Genomic DNA, 13,411 nt, shown 5'->3' on the forward strand with positions numbered 1-13,411 from the left:
GGGAAGCAGGACGCTTGCATGACCAGGAGGAAGAAAGCAGACTTCACCGTGTTCTAGGCTTGTAGCTCAACTATGGATACTGCTAACATCTGGAAAACCATATATGTTAAGTTCTTGATATTAAAAAATCATTAGTTTATTTATTACTTTGCAACAACACCACAAAAGTTCTAAGCTTCAGGATACTGTTCAAGTGCAGCTTCTCAGTTTAGTTTTATAGAGTGAATTTGCTCCATGCAGGGATGTGCTCCTGTAGCTAACATGCATTATAAGAAGGTTCTATTAGTATATCTGATCAAATGGCCAGAGCCAATAAACTTGACACCTAGTCAAATTCTGCTCTACCACATCATCTCTCCAGTTACTACATATATTTGCCTATGGTCATTTTTCAATAATGATTTCTTTGCTCCGATATTATTAAGAGTTTCCAAAATGCAACATCAAAGATTGATTCTAATTGATTGGCATTTTCAAGAAGCTGCTCGTTTGGACAACTGCATGGTTTATGATGAGGATGATGACAACTTCGGTTTCAAGACCCTGAAGAAGTGTTACCTCTTGAAGTTTAGTGAGAATGCTGTCCAAACTCCACATGATAGCGTTCTGTTAGGCCACCAGGATGCGATCAGATTGATATTCTAAATCATGACATTATGTTAGCACTGCTTTACTCAAATATTTGTATGACATTATACATCAGTGTCACTCCTTCCTCGAATATGGGTCCTGATTTATGCCCTACCTATATCGAGAACTGTAATCCGAACCTTCAGAATTTTCCATATGGTTGTTCCATGGGTGTTACCTTGTTTCCGATGAAGCTAAAACTCCTATGAGATTAGAATGCAATTATGATCTTAGGATTCTGTAACTAATATTTATGACTATATTTGCCGTATTACCCTTCTAAGGACAAGTATCAGTACTCTACTGTAAATCAAGGAAGTTCTTCGTAACTTTCAAGTACTCTCCATTGTAAATCAAGAAAGGTCTTTGTAACTTCCATGTATCAAGCCACCATGTATTTACAGAAATTCCGACCATTCTACCGGAACAAAAGACGAGCGCGGCAATGCAAGCCATCATGTACGCTCACCATTGTGTGCCACTGACCCGCGAGTGCCGCCTAAATTGAGTTTTTGAACCTCATATTTGTCACCAAACATTCAATAATCATTTATTCTCCATGGGAATTGTACAAACATTGGATATGTCATTTTATCAGATAGGAACAAATTAAGAGTGTACAACACTTATGTTTGTGCATATCGATCTACCATCTAAACGACCTCATGCATATATACAATAATAATCGGCAGTAGCTTGTCATGATTAATTACGAACAAATAAGCATGGAAAATAAGCAATCATATGAACACACTGGGTATGGACAAAATATATGACATTCCACGTAGCTAACCTGCCAGCAGCCATTGGGATCCCAGTTTTCAGAATTTAGGAACAAAAATAACCTAAAACCTAAAAAGTGCAGCTGTGCTCGTTAGAGCTCCCGAGCACACACCTCACGCATCGTCCGATCTATATCGTGAGTCTCAGCCTCTCTGGTGTCGTTTGGTCAGAGAAAAAAATCCTAATCCACAACCGCTTCTCTCTGGCCGTACCCCACGACCCACTCCTCTCCCCCCTGCGCATCTTCCCCCATGCCACAGCCACCTCCCGCGATGCCCCCTGCCCCGGACCGGCGGCGACGAGGCCCCACCTTCCTACCAACCCTGGCCAACTCCCTTCCTTGCCTCCGACCAACACCGGACGTCCACCTCCCCTGGCACGCCGATCCGCCCCGCCTCCACCCTCAACGGTGTAGCACCGCCATGGGCTGGATCCGGCAAGATCCACTGTGCCACCCCTCGACCAGCCCGGCCCTCGCGTCGGCGGCTCCACCGAGCCAAATCCCGAGCCCCTCCTTCGCCAGTATTCTTCACCGCCGACGCACATCGACCGGCAGCGAATCATCCTGCCCAGACTGGTGCCAACGCGGCCCCGTGCCCAGCTTCTCCCTATTGGCGTCGTCTTGGGCCTCGCCGCCTCGGTCTCTCGCCGGTTCAGTGCATCTCGGGGCCGGCCCCTGACGATTCCGACCGGCGACGGGGTCCCCTACTCGCGTGCCCCTTGGGACCCCCTGCAATCCTGATCTCCCTGGCCACGCAATCCTCACGTAGCCTTCGTAGGGCTGTGGATTGGATTGACGACGTGGATACAACCTTCTGAGTCAGATGCTGGAGGACGTGGTGGACTGTCGATCTGCTCCACAGCCCGGCAGGTGGCAGTGCAGACGAGCGTCGCCGGCTCAAGAGGATTTGATGATGTCCAGGGCATGGATGAGGCCAAGCAGGAGCTTCTTGAGGTGAATATGGTATATCTACATACTCATGAATTGTGTTTCTGTGATGTGATGACATGATGAGATTCAATGTTGATCTGAAAGTGTCCAAAACTTGCCCAAACATATGATAGTTAGTGGTTATAGATGCTAGCGCAAGTTGTCCAGAGATCTACCACCGAGAGTATTGGGTTTTGTTTCTCCCAAAACTTGCCGGACGCAGGATAGGTAGTAGTGAGCGATGCTGATGTGAGTTGCCTGAGATTTTTTTAGCAAAAAATTGATTTTAATTTGCAGAAGTGTTGGTATTTCCAATAGGTTTTGTTATTGGCGTGGAATCTGGATCATAGGTTCCGACATAGATAACCAATCTGTATGACATTCCTTCTAGGGTTGTTGATTTGATTACTATTATAGTAGTTAACAACATTTCACATTTTTAAATTGGAGATATACTAGGAAGTAGAGGGTTGATTATAGTACCTTATTTATGTACTGAATGTAGTTTTTGTCGCTGCATTCTTAATATTATGTGCATATGATCTGTCCTGCGACCTATTACTTTTTTGTGAATTTGAGTTAGCCATTTTTTGTAGTCAGCAATTTTGCACTAACTTGCCTAATAATGCCAGAAAGTTGCCTACAATCAATTTTCTAGTATCTATTGGAGATTTGGGAGTAGTTCTATGTTGAATTAAATGTTTTTCAAGGGGATTTCACATTGGTTTGGTTTTTGTGGAAGTATGTGCACTGTGATTTATTAAGTGTTCAAAACTTGCCCAACTCATGATAGTTACTTGCTAGAAATGTTGGTGTGAGTTGCCTGGAGATTTTCTCCTGAGAGTGTTGGGTTTTATTTCGCCCAAAACTTTAAACTTTAAAACTTGCCCAGCCCATGATAGTTATTTGCTAGAGATATTCTTTACCATCAAATTGATTCAGTTTTCACATTGCTATTTTCCAATAGGATAAATTGCCTACATATAAACATTACTTTCCTAATAATGCCAGAAAATCACTACGAGAAGAGCAATTAGCTAGTTGTGCTAATGGCAACATGTTCATAGGTGCATGCCCACCATGGATACCGATGTGGATGGCATGCAAAATTCCTTCCTAGTTCAGTGCTTGAGAACGAGACGAGGTGCAGCTGTGCAGGAACATAGTATATAGGAAAACTTGTGTGCATTATTAGCATGTGCAGATGCTAGTGCTACACTGATTGCATGATGCGTTGTTGTACCTTGATGTACTAGAGAATGTGGTCGTCTCCAATGGATATGCCGTCTCCATTGGACCCAATCAGCTATTTTTTCTTCAGGCAATTTTTCAGTGCAAGCCGGCAAGTTGTAACTAGCACTTAGGCAAGTACTCGCTCCGTGCGAGAATTGATGATTTTTGAATGCGAGGGTGGTTTGCGGCGTGGGGATGCGGGGGCTAGAATCGTCGACAATTTGAGCAGAAAGTGTCCAAAACTTGCCCAACACATGATGCTTAGTTGCGAGAGATATTGACGCGAGTTGCCCAAAGATACTCTCCCGAGATTATTGGGTTTATTTCGCCCAAAACTTGCCCAAACCATGCTAGTTAGTTGCTAGAGAGGCTGGCGTGAGTTTCCCAGAGATACATTTTAGAAACAAACTGATTTATAATTGGAACCAAAGTTGATATTTACAATAGGATATGTTCTCTACATATAAACATTACTTGCCTAAATCTCCAAAGTTTCATAGTTTTTTTCTACCAATTTGATACGCTCAAATAGTTTTCATTTGATCCACCCAACCCAACAAGCAAACCATTTTGGTTGTAGCATAACTTTTTTGAGGTTTTGTGCACATGCCGAAGGAAGAAGCTTGAACATCCATTTCCCGGTAAGCTTTGCACAAAGCTATTCTTTTTCTTTGGTTCAGCAAAAAAGAGGAGTTGCCTCAAACACACAAGGGTTGCTTACTGCCAATAGTGATTTTGCTTAAACAAACCCTAGGACTTGGCTCCTCTTTTTTATTTTCATGTACTGACAAGACTAGCTTGTTGTCAAGGGGTTTCTCCGAATGTGCAACAGCCATTAGCCGGAGAAAGGAAAACGAAACACTTTTCATGTACTGACAGACAGGACTAGCTTTTCGTCAATACTTGATTTGCTTAAAAACCGCTATAGTTGCTCACTATTTACTTTTTACCGTTTTCTTGCAATAGGTGCACTAATAATCAATACTAGTTGCTCATGCTAGAAGAGAAAAAGGGGAAAACATTGGAAAAAGAGTTGCAATTAGGATGAACAAGGTGAGGAAATCAAACCTTCTCTTTCTTTTCCTCCTCTGTACCCTGGTTCATTTTTAGCAAGCAAGAAATATTTTTCACTACACACTTCAAGGTAAACTTCACACAACCCCCAATAGCTTGCTCTATTCCCTGATTCGTTATGTGGGCTGGTTAGTTAAATATTGCATGAGCAAATAAGGGGTCAATATTGCCTGAATTGTTATATCCAAGTTTTTGCTTAGAAGAAACCCATATAAAGGTGCAAACATTTTTATCTATTTTTTGTTTCTTGGGTTTTGAGTATGGGCGGCCAATAGATCAAACTGTTTTTTTCACCTGCATACACCATTAGCCTCAGGAGATACATGTCCAAAATCCAAAGCAAAAGCTAAAACAAGAAATTCAAGAGGGTTATGTTTTTTTTCACACAACCAAATAAACATGAGTTGCCTCTAAACCATTCTCTACTTGCCCAAACATTATAGAAACTTGTCTAGATATGTGAATAGCCAGAAGCACAACCAACACAATAGCTACATGTACGGCAAAGCCCCAGATAGATACATTGCCCAAAAATTAGTAGCAAAGTTCACAACGAAAACACAGCAGCTACTGCTACTGCTAAAATTCCGCAACTTGTAGTTCAAGGAGATATTTGCCCCAAAAAATCACTAGTAATAGCCAAACCCTGTAACTTTCAAGACCTCTTTTCTCCTTAATTTATTTTTCTACCACACAAGAAACATGAGTTGCCTGCATTTTTTTCTCCCTGATTGTCTACACATATACACAACTTGTCCAAAAGCTTTTCCAAGCTTGACGATCAATCAAAAAAAGCAGCCTTGTGCAACCTACAACACTCTGCAGATACCTGCAAAAAGAATCCAAGCATAAAATAGAATAGCACTTTCAAGAGAGGGCTTCCTGTGTTTTCAGCACGAGTTGCCTCGAAATCATTCTAGACTTGCCTGCACATCGTACCAACTTGCCCAAAATACACATTATTTTGCATGCATAATGTCTTGGTAGTTCTTTTTTGCAGTTCCACAAGCATTAACTGCCATGTTGTTGTATATTCCCTCACTAATAGACCCTTGGTTCCACAGAGTTTTGTAAAAGAGGAGCTGAGAGGGCACATCAAGATGGAAGCTCACTTTTCAGGTCCATGGCCAGCAAAGCGTGGGACAACAGTTGTGGCAATGGAGAACATGGTAGATGGAGAAGGGGAGGTCAAGGGGGGAGGTTTGGGGAGCTGTGACTGGGAAGGTGGAAGCGGCGCGAGGTGCTACTAAGATCATGCCATGATCGCTAATGGTTATGAGCGCTAATAACCATTAGGAGGGTTTGGTGCGTCAGCTGTCATGATTGCTTATGTCGTTAGGGGGAGTAGCAGTTACGATCACGACAGATTCTCCCTTGGAGGCCATGTGCGTGAGGGACTGTTTCTTTCCTTTTTAGTTTGCCAGTTGGATCTGGGAGAGGTCCACTACCAATTTAAGGGTGTGTGCCCTGGGCCGCTAGCCAGCCAACGGTTGCTGGCTAGTCGCGTCCCAAAAATAAACACAGAAACACCCAGAGAAATTTGGTAAACAAGCCATAACCAGTCCCGAGCACTTGGGCGTCAATAACTGTAGCAAATTAAGAGCAGAAATCAGCATCAACAGGAACCCTATTAGAGCACAAATATTGGGTACGAAGGGACTGTAGTGGCGAAGGGAAATATGCAGCAAAGTTGAAGATGAAGGGACGAACTACTGGAGAAGCACAGCTCCTGGATGTTACTGCATCACTGCCGGATGAAGAAGGGGGAGAACCTGGGTATTGACACTGCATATGTAGGTAACTCGCCAACATCACATTCTGCGCAATCCCATAGCTCTGCAAATATATCAAAAACAACACACATAAACAGGGGAGGCATTCACTCACACCTTTCAAACCTGGGGGAGCATGGCAAACTTTGAAGAATACACGAACGATGCGAGGCGATGGGTGAGCGCCAGGTCAGGGTAGGCGGGGCGGCCCCACCTATCCGTAGCTTCATGGAGCCGTGGATTAAGCAGACAAACATGGACTTTGTTCGTTTATTAGTACAGGCAGAAGATCGTCTCCCTCTACGACAGAATGGTTACGTTTTTCGCCCATTGTAATACTACTTTTCTAATTCACCTGTTCCACAAGGAGCATGATATGAATACCAGAAGAACATATTATTTAAGCGATTTGTGGCGTAGTAGTAAAATTGATAGCAGAAGATGAAAGGATAATGTATGGAGTAATTACCTGTCCAAAATCCATTTGAGAGATGATGAATGGATGATCACAAGAGTGGGCAGTAGGAAAGCTGCAGAATTTGTCCAAATCAATTGTGCACACGTAGCATGAACATCACCTGCACATACATTTTTTTGGCAGAGTGTATGAGTATCTTTTCTGTGAGACGATATGAGGACATGGCAATTGTTTGATGCAATTTACAGGTAAAATACCTGAGCATATCGCCGAAGAAGATGTAGATGCTAGAGCGTGTTGTGCATACAAAGCCAGGGAGGGAACCATTATATAGTACCGCTGCGCACAAGAAAGGTTTGCAAATTTACCAGCCATGAATGAATGAATAATACGTCATGATTGCTAGCTTCAAGGAGAGAGGAGCAGTTTCCAGCAGAGGAGGGCCATGATTGCAAGCTTGAAGGAGGGCAGAGCAGTTTCAAGCAGGCTAGGAGTTTGCGGGCACCCACCGTCGCGCCGGCCTCAAACTGTGCCAGCGCCCCGATCCTGCTCCTCCGGTCGCATGGATCGACCGAATGGACTCGATCCATCCCTCACCCCGTCTTCAATTTGATGGAACCAGGATCGATCGCACCGGTTGCTCCTCTCCTCCGGTCGCTGGATTGGGCGGGTGGACATCGATTGGGATCGGGATTGGGCGAGCTTCAATCGGGATCGGGAGGGTGACTGGATGCGGTCTCGTGGAGACTGGATTAGGTAGGCTTTGGGAGCGGATGGACCTGGTAGTTCGTAGGCCTCACTCCTTCGATGGGCTGCCGGCTCGCTAAGGCCCAATGCACGAGAGGGCTCTCTTTCAGCCTGTGGACCAGCAACCCACAGGACAGCCGGGCCAAATTTCGCACAGTGCGGCATAGATCGCTTCTCAGACGAGATCCGACGGCTAGAAACGCTCAGATCGCGAGAACGGACGGCCAAAAACGCAAATCGCTGTGAGAGCTCGCTTTAGGTGCAGTTATACTGTCCTTAATGACTCTAATACACATGCATCTCTACTTTTCACTCCAACATTTTTAGTTTTTATCATCGGGCCACACTTTTTCTCTTTAAACACCCGCTTCCGAGAGAGGATCCTGCTTCCCTATCCGAACATATTTACGTCATATCTGATCCTACGTGGCATGCGAGGCATCACCTTAAGGCTATGCATTGTACATGCCCTTAACCTTCCAAACAATATTTTCTCGCCCCGCAAAAAAAACAAGATTCTCTCGCTCCCCTGAATCTTACCGGGTGGGCCTTAATCGCTAATCCTAGCCCAATTAATCACCTCCACGCTAGTTTTTACGTAAAACCCTGACGTAAGCTTTTGTACGTGTAGCATTGTCTTGCTCCGATATGCTACATATACGAATAGAGTACGAAGGCCTGTGTAACCTTCCAAACAAAATCCTCTTGACCCTCTGAATTCCCACTAGTAGAAAACGAAATTTTATTACCGGTTTGTAAGGGCCTTTAGTGCCGGTTCTGCAACCGGCACTAAAGGGTGGAGACTAACCCCCCCTTTTTTAGTACCGGTTCGATATGAACCGCCACTAAAGGCCCACCATGTGGAGTGAGCTCGCGTCGTGGTATGAGGGACCTTTAGTACCGGTTGGTGTTACCAACCGGTACTAGTGGTTTTTTTCGATTTTCAATTTTCTGAATTATTTGATGATTTAGTCTCTAATAACCCCTCTTAACTTCTCAAGTGTGGATCACTCATTTCAAATCATCTAACTTCCCGGCCGGTCACCCATCCTTTCACTACCCCAGCCTGAGCACGCTTAACTTCAGAGTTCTATTCTCCCTACTTTCCAAGTCTGCACTTGTTGTTTTCCTGACAAACGTAAGATGTCAATCCTATTAACCCTCAGGAGTTTAGCTTGAGCATTAGGTCACACGTTTCACCGTTTGAGTTTGAAACTATTATTCTAAAAAACAGTAATTATTTACTAACACTAATATTTCTTGAATAAGTAGTTTGACCATAGTTTGACCACAATTTGACCATAGTTTGACCATAGTTTGACTAGAGTTTGACCAACATTAAAAAAACTGAATAATTATTTAGTAACACTAATATTTCTTGAATAAATAGTTTGACCAGAGTTTGACCAAAATTCAAAAAAAACTAAAATCTGAGCATATCTTTTTTCCTCCTACAATTTGAGGATTCTAAAAATTTGCAAAATGGCCTACGGAAGTCAAAATTGGATGTGGATTTTCATGCTGAAAATTTTGATATTTTATACGTTTTTTTCCGACATCGTATGCAAAAGTTATAGCCGTTGTACTTTTTCATAACACTTTTTTGAAAAACATGTCAAAATTTAAGTTTTTTAATTTCCCTAACTAGTAGATGTAGTAATATAACTACATCTCGAAGAATTTTATTTTTTTAATTTTTTATATATTTTTTTTCAAAACTGAAATGGCGATACACCAGGGGGGGGGTAGAGTTTGAAAATTGCCCTATAGTCCCGGTTCTAGCATGAACCGATACTAAAGGTTAGCCTTTAGTACCGGTTTGTGCCACAAACCGGGACTAAAGGGGATCGTGGGGCCCTGGCCTAACGCCAACCTACCACTACCCAACACGAACCAGCATTAATGCATAGTCGTTCGAACCGGGACTAATGTGTCTCACATTAGGTCCTTTTTCTATTAGTGTCCATCGGATGGGTCCTAGTCGCTAATCCTGATCCAATGAATTACATCCACGTCAGCTTTTACGTAAACCCTCATATAAGCTTTCGTACATGTAGCATTTGTCACGCTCCGATAATGCTACATCTACGAATATAGTACGAAGGCCTACTGTGACGCCCCCGATTCAATCGTACACTAATCATACACGCAAACGTATACGATCAAGATCAGGGTCTCACAAAAAGATATCACAACACAACTCTACAAATAAGATAAGTCATACAAGCATCATATTACAAGCCAGGGGCCTCGAGGGCTCGAATACAAGAGCTCGATCATAGACGAGTCAGCAGAAGCAACAATATCTGAATACAGACATAAGTTAAACAAGTTTGCCTTAAGAAGGCTAGCACAAACTGGGATACAGATCAAAAGAGGCGTAGGCCTCCTGCCTGGGATCTTCCTAAACTACTCCTGGTCGTCGTCAGCGGGCTGCACGTAGAAGTAGGCACCTCTAGTGTAGTAGGAGTCATCATAGACGATGGCGTCTGGCTCCCGGGCTCCATCGTCTGGTCGCAGCAATCGGGTATAGAAAGGGGGAAAAGGGGGAACAAAGCAACTGTGAGTACTCATCCAAAGTACTCGCAAGCATGGAGCTACAATACATATGTATGCATTGGTATCAAATGAAAAAGGGGTATCATATGTGGACTGAACTGCAGAATGCCGGAATAAGAGGAGGATAGCTAGTCCTGTCGAAGACTATGCTTCTGGCCACCTCCATCTTGCAGCATGTAGAAGAGAGCAGAAGGTAAGTTCACGAAGTAGCGTCGTGTAGCATAATCCTACCCGGCGATCCTCCCCTCGTCGCCCTGTGAGAGAGCGATCACCGGTTGTATCTGGCACTTGGAAGGGTGTGTTTTATTAAGTATATGGTTTTAGTTGTCATAAGGTCAAGGTACAACTCCAAGTCGTCCTGTTACCAAAGATCAGGCTATTCGAATAGATTAACTTCCCTGCAGGGGTGCACCATATTTCTCAACACGCTCGATCCCCTTTGTCCGGACACACTTTTCTGGGTCATGCCCGGCCTCGGAAGATCAACACATCGCAACCCTACCTAGGCACAACAGAGAGGTCAGCACGCCGGTCTAAATCCTATGCACGCAGGGGTCTGTGCCCATCGCCCATTACATACCTGCATGTTGCGTATGCGGCCAGTGAGCAGACCTAGCAACCTCCATTACAAAGGAAGTTGTGTTACGCGGTCCAACCCGGCATGCGCCGCTCAGTCGCTGATGTCATGAAGGCTTCGGCTGATACCACGACGTCGATTGACCATAACTGTCCCCGCGTAGTTGGTTAGTGCGTACAGGCCAGTAGCCAGACTCAGATCAAATACCCAGATCTCGTTAAGCGTGTTATTTTGAAGTAACCGCGAACGCCCACCAGGGCCAGGCCCACCTCTCTCCTAGGTGGTCTCAACCTGCCCTGTCGCTCCACCTCAAAGTAACAGTCGGGGGCCGTCAGGAACTCAGGCCCACCACTACCTGGATGGAGCCACCTGCCCCTTCAGCCCCCATCTCCGAACAGTATCATAAGTAATGTAACAGTATAAAGTATATATCATATGCCTGTGATCACCTCTCGAAGTGATCACGGCCCAGTAGTATAGCATGGAGACGGACAAGAGTGTAGGGCCACTGATGGAACACTAGCATCCTATACTAAGCATTTAGGATTGCAGGTAAAGGTAACAACAGTAGTAGCAAGGACAGGCTATGCATCAGGATAGGATAACGGAAAGCAGTAACATGCTACACTACTCTAATGCAAGGAGTAGAGAGAAGAATAGGCAATATCTGGTGATCAAAGGGGGGGGCTTGCCTGGTTGCTTTGGCAAGAAGGAGGGGTCATCGTCGACGTAGTCGTACTCAGGGGCATCAGTGTCGGTCTCGGGTTCTACTGGGGAAGAAGAGGGGGAGAAACAGTAAATTCATTGCAAACAGATGCATGACGATGCATGACAAACCAAACAGCAGTGCTAGGTGTGTCGTAACGCGGTAGTAGGTGATACCGACGAAGGGGGAAAACATCCGGGAAAGTAGCCCCGGGGTTTCGCGTTTTCGAATAGATGAACTGGAGGTGAAATGTTGCAGGTTCGCTATGCTAGGGACATGTGGCTGACGAACGGGTTGCGTATTCGGATTCGTCTCGTTGTTCTGAGCAACTTTCATGTACAAAGTAATTTCAACCGACTTACATTTATTTTATATGATTTTCTAAAGTTTTATTGATTTTTGGAATTACTGGATTTATTATTAATTCAAAAATAAAAACTAAATTGCTAGGGCACCCAGCACAGGGTACACGGAAGTGTACCAGTGGCTGACAGGTGGGCCAGGGGGTCCCGGTTGACCAGTCAACCCTTGACTGGTCAATAGGGGGTGGGGCCCCCTTGTCATTGACTCACCTAACTAATTACTTCATTAATTAGGCTAACTAATTAGTTAGTTTAACTAAACCAATTTAATTAAGTTAACTAATTGATTAACTAACTAATTATTTATTTTACTAATTTTATTGTTTTTATTTTGATTTTTTTTCTTTTTTTGTTCTAAAGGCCACGGCGCTGGGCCCCAGCAGTCAGTGGCCCGAAGGGAGCCAAAGCGGGCACGGGGTTACGGGCGTTGGCCGCCAGCGGGTGCGGTTGCGGGCGCAACCGAGCCAGTGGCAGAGCGCCGGCACACTGCAGGCGGAGGAGGCGACCGGAAGGCGACGGCGCGCGGGACAGGGGCGACCAGCGGTAGGAGCAGGGCGCGGCCACCACAGGAGGGCAGAGAGGGAGCACGAGGCATGCTCACGTTCGTTGTAGCAAAGAGGGCGGCGTGGCTCGATGGTGTCCGACGAGGAGGAGGATGGGGATGAGCGACGTAGTCGGGAAGGCGGCGCCAACGACGGCGGGTGGCTCCAGCGGGGTGGTCTGGCGTCGGCGCAGGGCGTCGGGGGCGTCGATTTCCCCCGGCCGGATCCACGTAAGAGGGAGGTTGTGGAGGCGGGCGACGACGGGGCAGCGCCGGGCAACGTCGGTGAGGTGGCGGTGGTTGGCGACGGCGTCAGGGCGCCCGGGGCGCCCAGATCCAGAACAGGGAGGACGAGGCCATCGCCTGCGAGTTGAGGGCCGGCGCGCGCCTGGCGACGGCGGAGCGCCGAGGTAGGCAAAGGGCGCTGGGCGCCGCGGTGGCTGCCCCGATCCAGAAGGGAATCAGGGAGAGTGGGGGGAGAGTGGGGGGAGTGCGTGGGGTTAGCTGTGGGTTAGGGTTTCGGGGGGATAAGGGGAGTGTGGGGGCGGCTTGGGCCAGATGGGCCGGTTGGCCCTGGGGTTTGGGGGTTTCTTTTTTTTTGTTTTGTTTTCTGCTTTTGATCTTTCCCTTTTTTCTTTATTTTTCTTTCCTATTTTCCTCTTATTTTAAATATGTAGGTTTTTTTCTATAAAAGCATGGTTCTTTCACCATAAATATCTAGACATTTATTGCCACGCTCCGAACATTTTAGTTTTGACTTTTGAAAACTTTAATTCTAATTTTGAATTTGAATCCGTTTCGAACTAACGCAAGATTATCAACAGTACTCGAGGTGACGTGGCATCGTTAACGCGGGATTACTATAGCCTAATTATCCGGGCGTCACAAATCTCCTCCACTAGAAGAAATCTCGTCCAGAGATTTAAGCGGTGGAGTAAGGGGGAAGGTGTTGGTAACGAAAAACCTAACGAGTCTTCTTAGTCTTGGCTGCCCTTTCGAAGAGGTTGATCCCTTTCGTTGATGTCTTCATTTCTCTGCTTCAAGTCACCATGATCCATTTGTCATCCTTTCTTCGGGA

At 45.4% G+C, this 13,411-nt stretch overlaps 1 long non-coding RNA gene across 1 annotated transcript; it reads left to right on the forward strand.

Annotated features, from left to right (window-relative positions):
• Positions 1-1,592: 1,592 nt before the first annotated feature.
• Positions 1,593-7,082, forward strand: LOC123104499 (uncharacterized). The gene is made up of 3 exons (XR_006450375.1): positions 1,593-2,377; positions 4,544-4,630; positions 5,716-7,082. It is a non-coding gene; the product is annotated as an uncharacterized lncRNA (long non-coding RNA).
• Positions 7,083-13,411: the final 6,329 nt, after the last annotated feature.

This window comes from Triticum aestivum, chromosome 5A (genome assembly GCF_018294505.1).
Source record: "Triticum aestivum cultivar Chinese Spring chromosome 5A, IWGSC CS RefSeq v2.1, whole genome shotgun sequence".
Classification (NCBI taxonomy): domain Eukaryota; kingdom Viridiplantae; phylum Streptophyta; class Magnoliopsida; order Poales; family Poaceae; genus Triticum; species Triticum aestivum.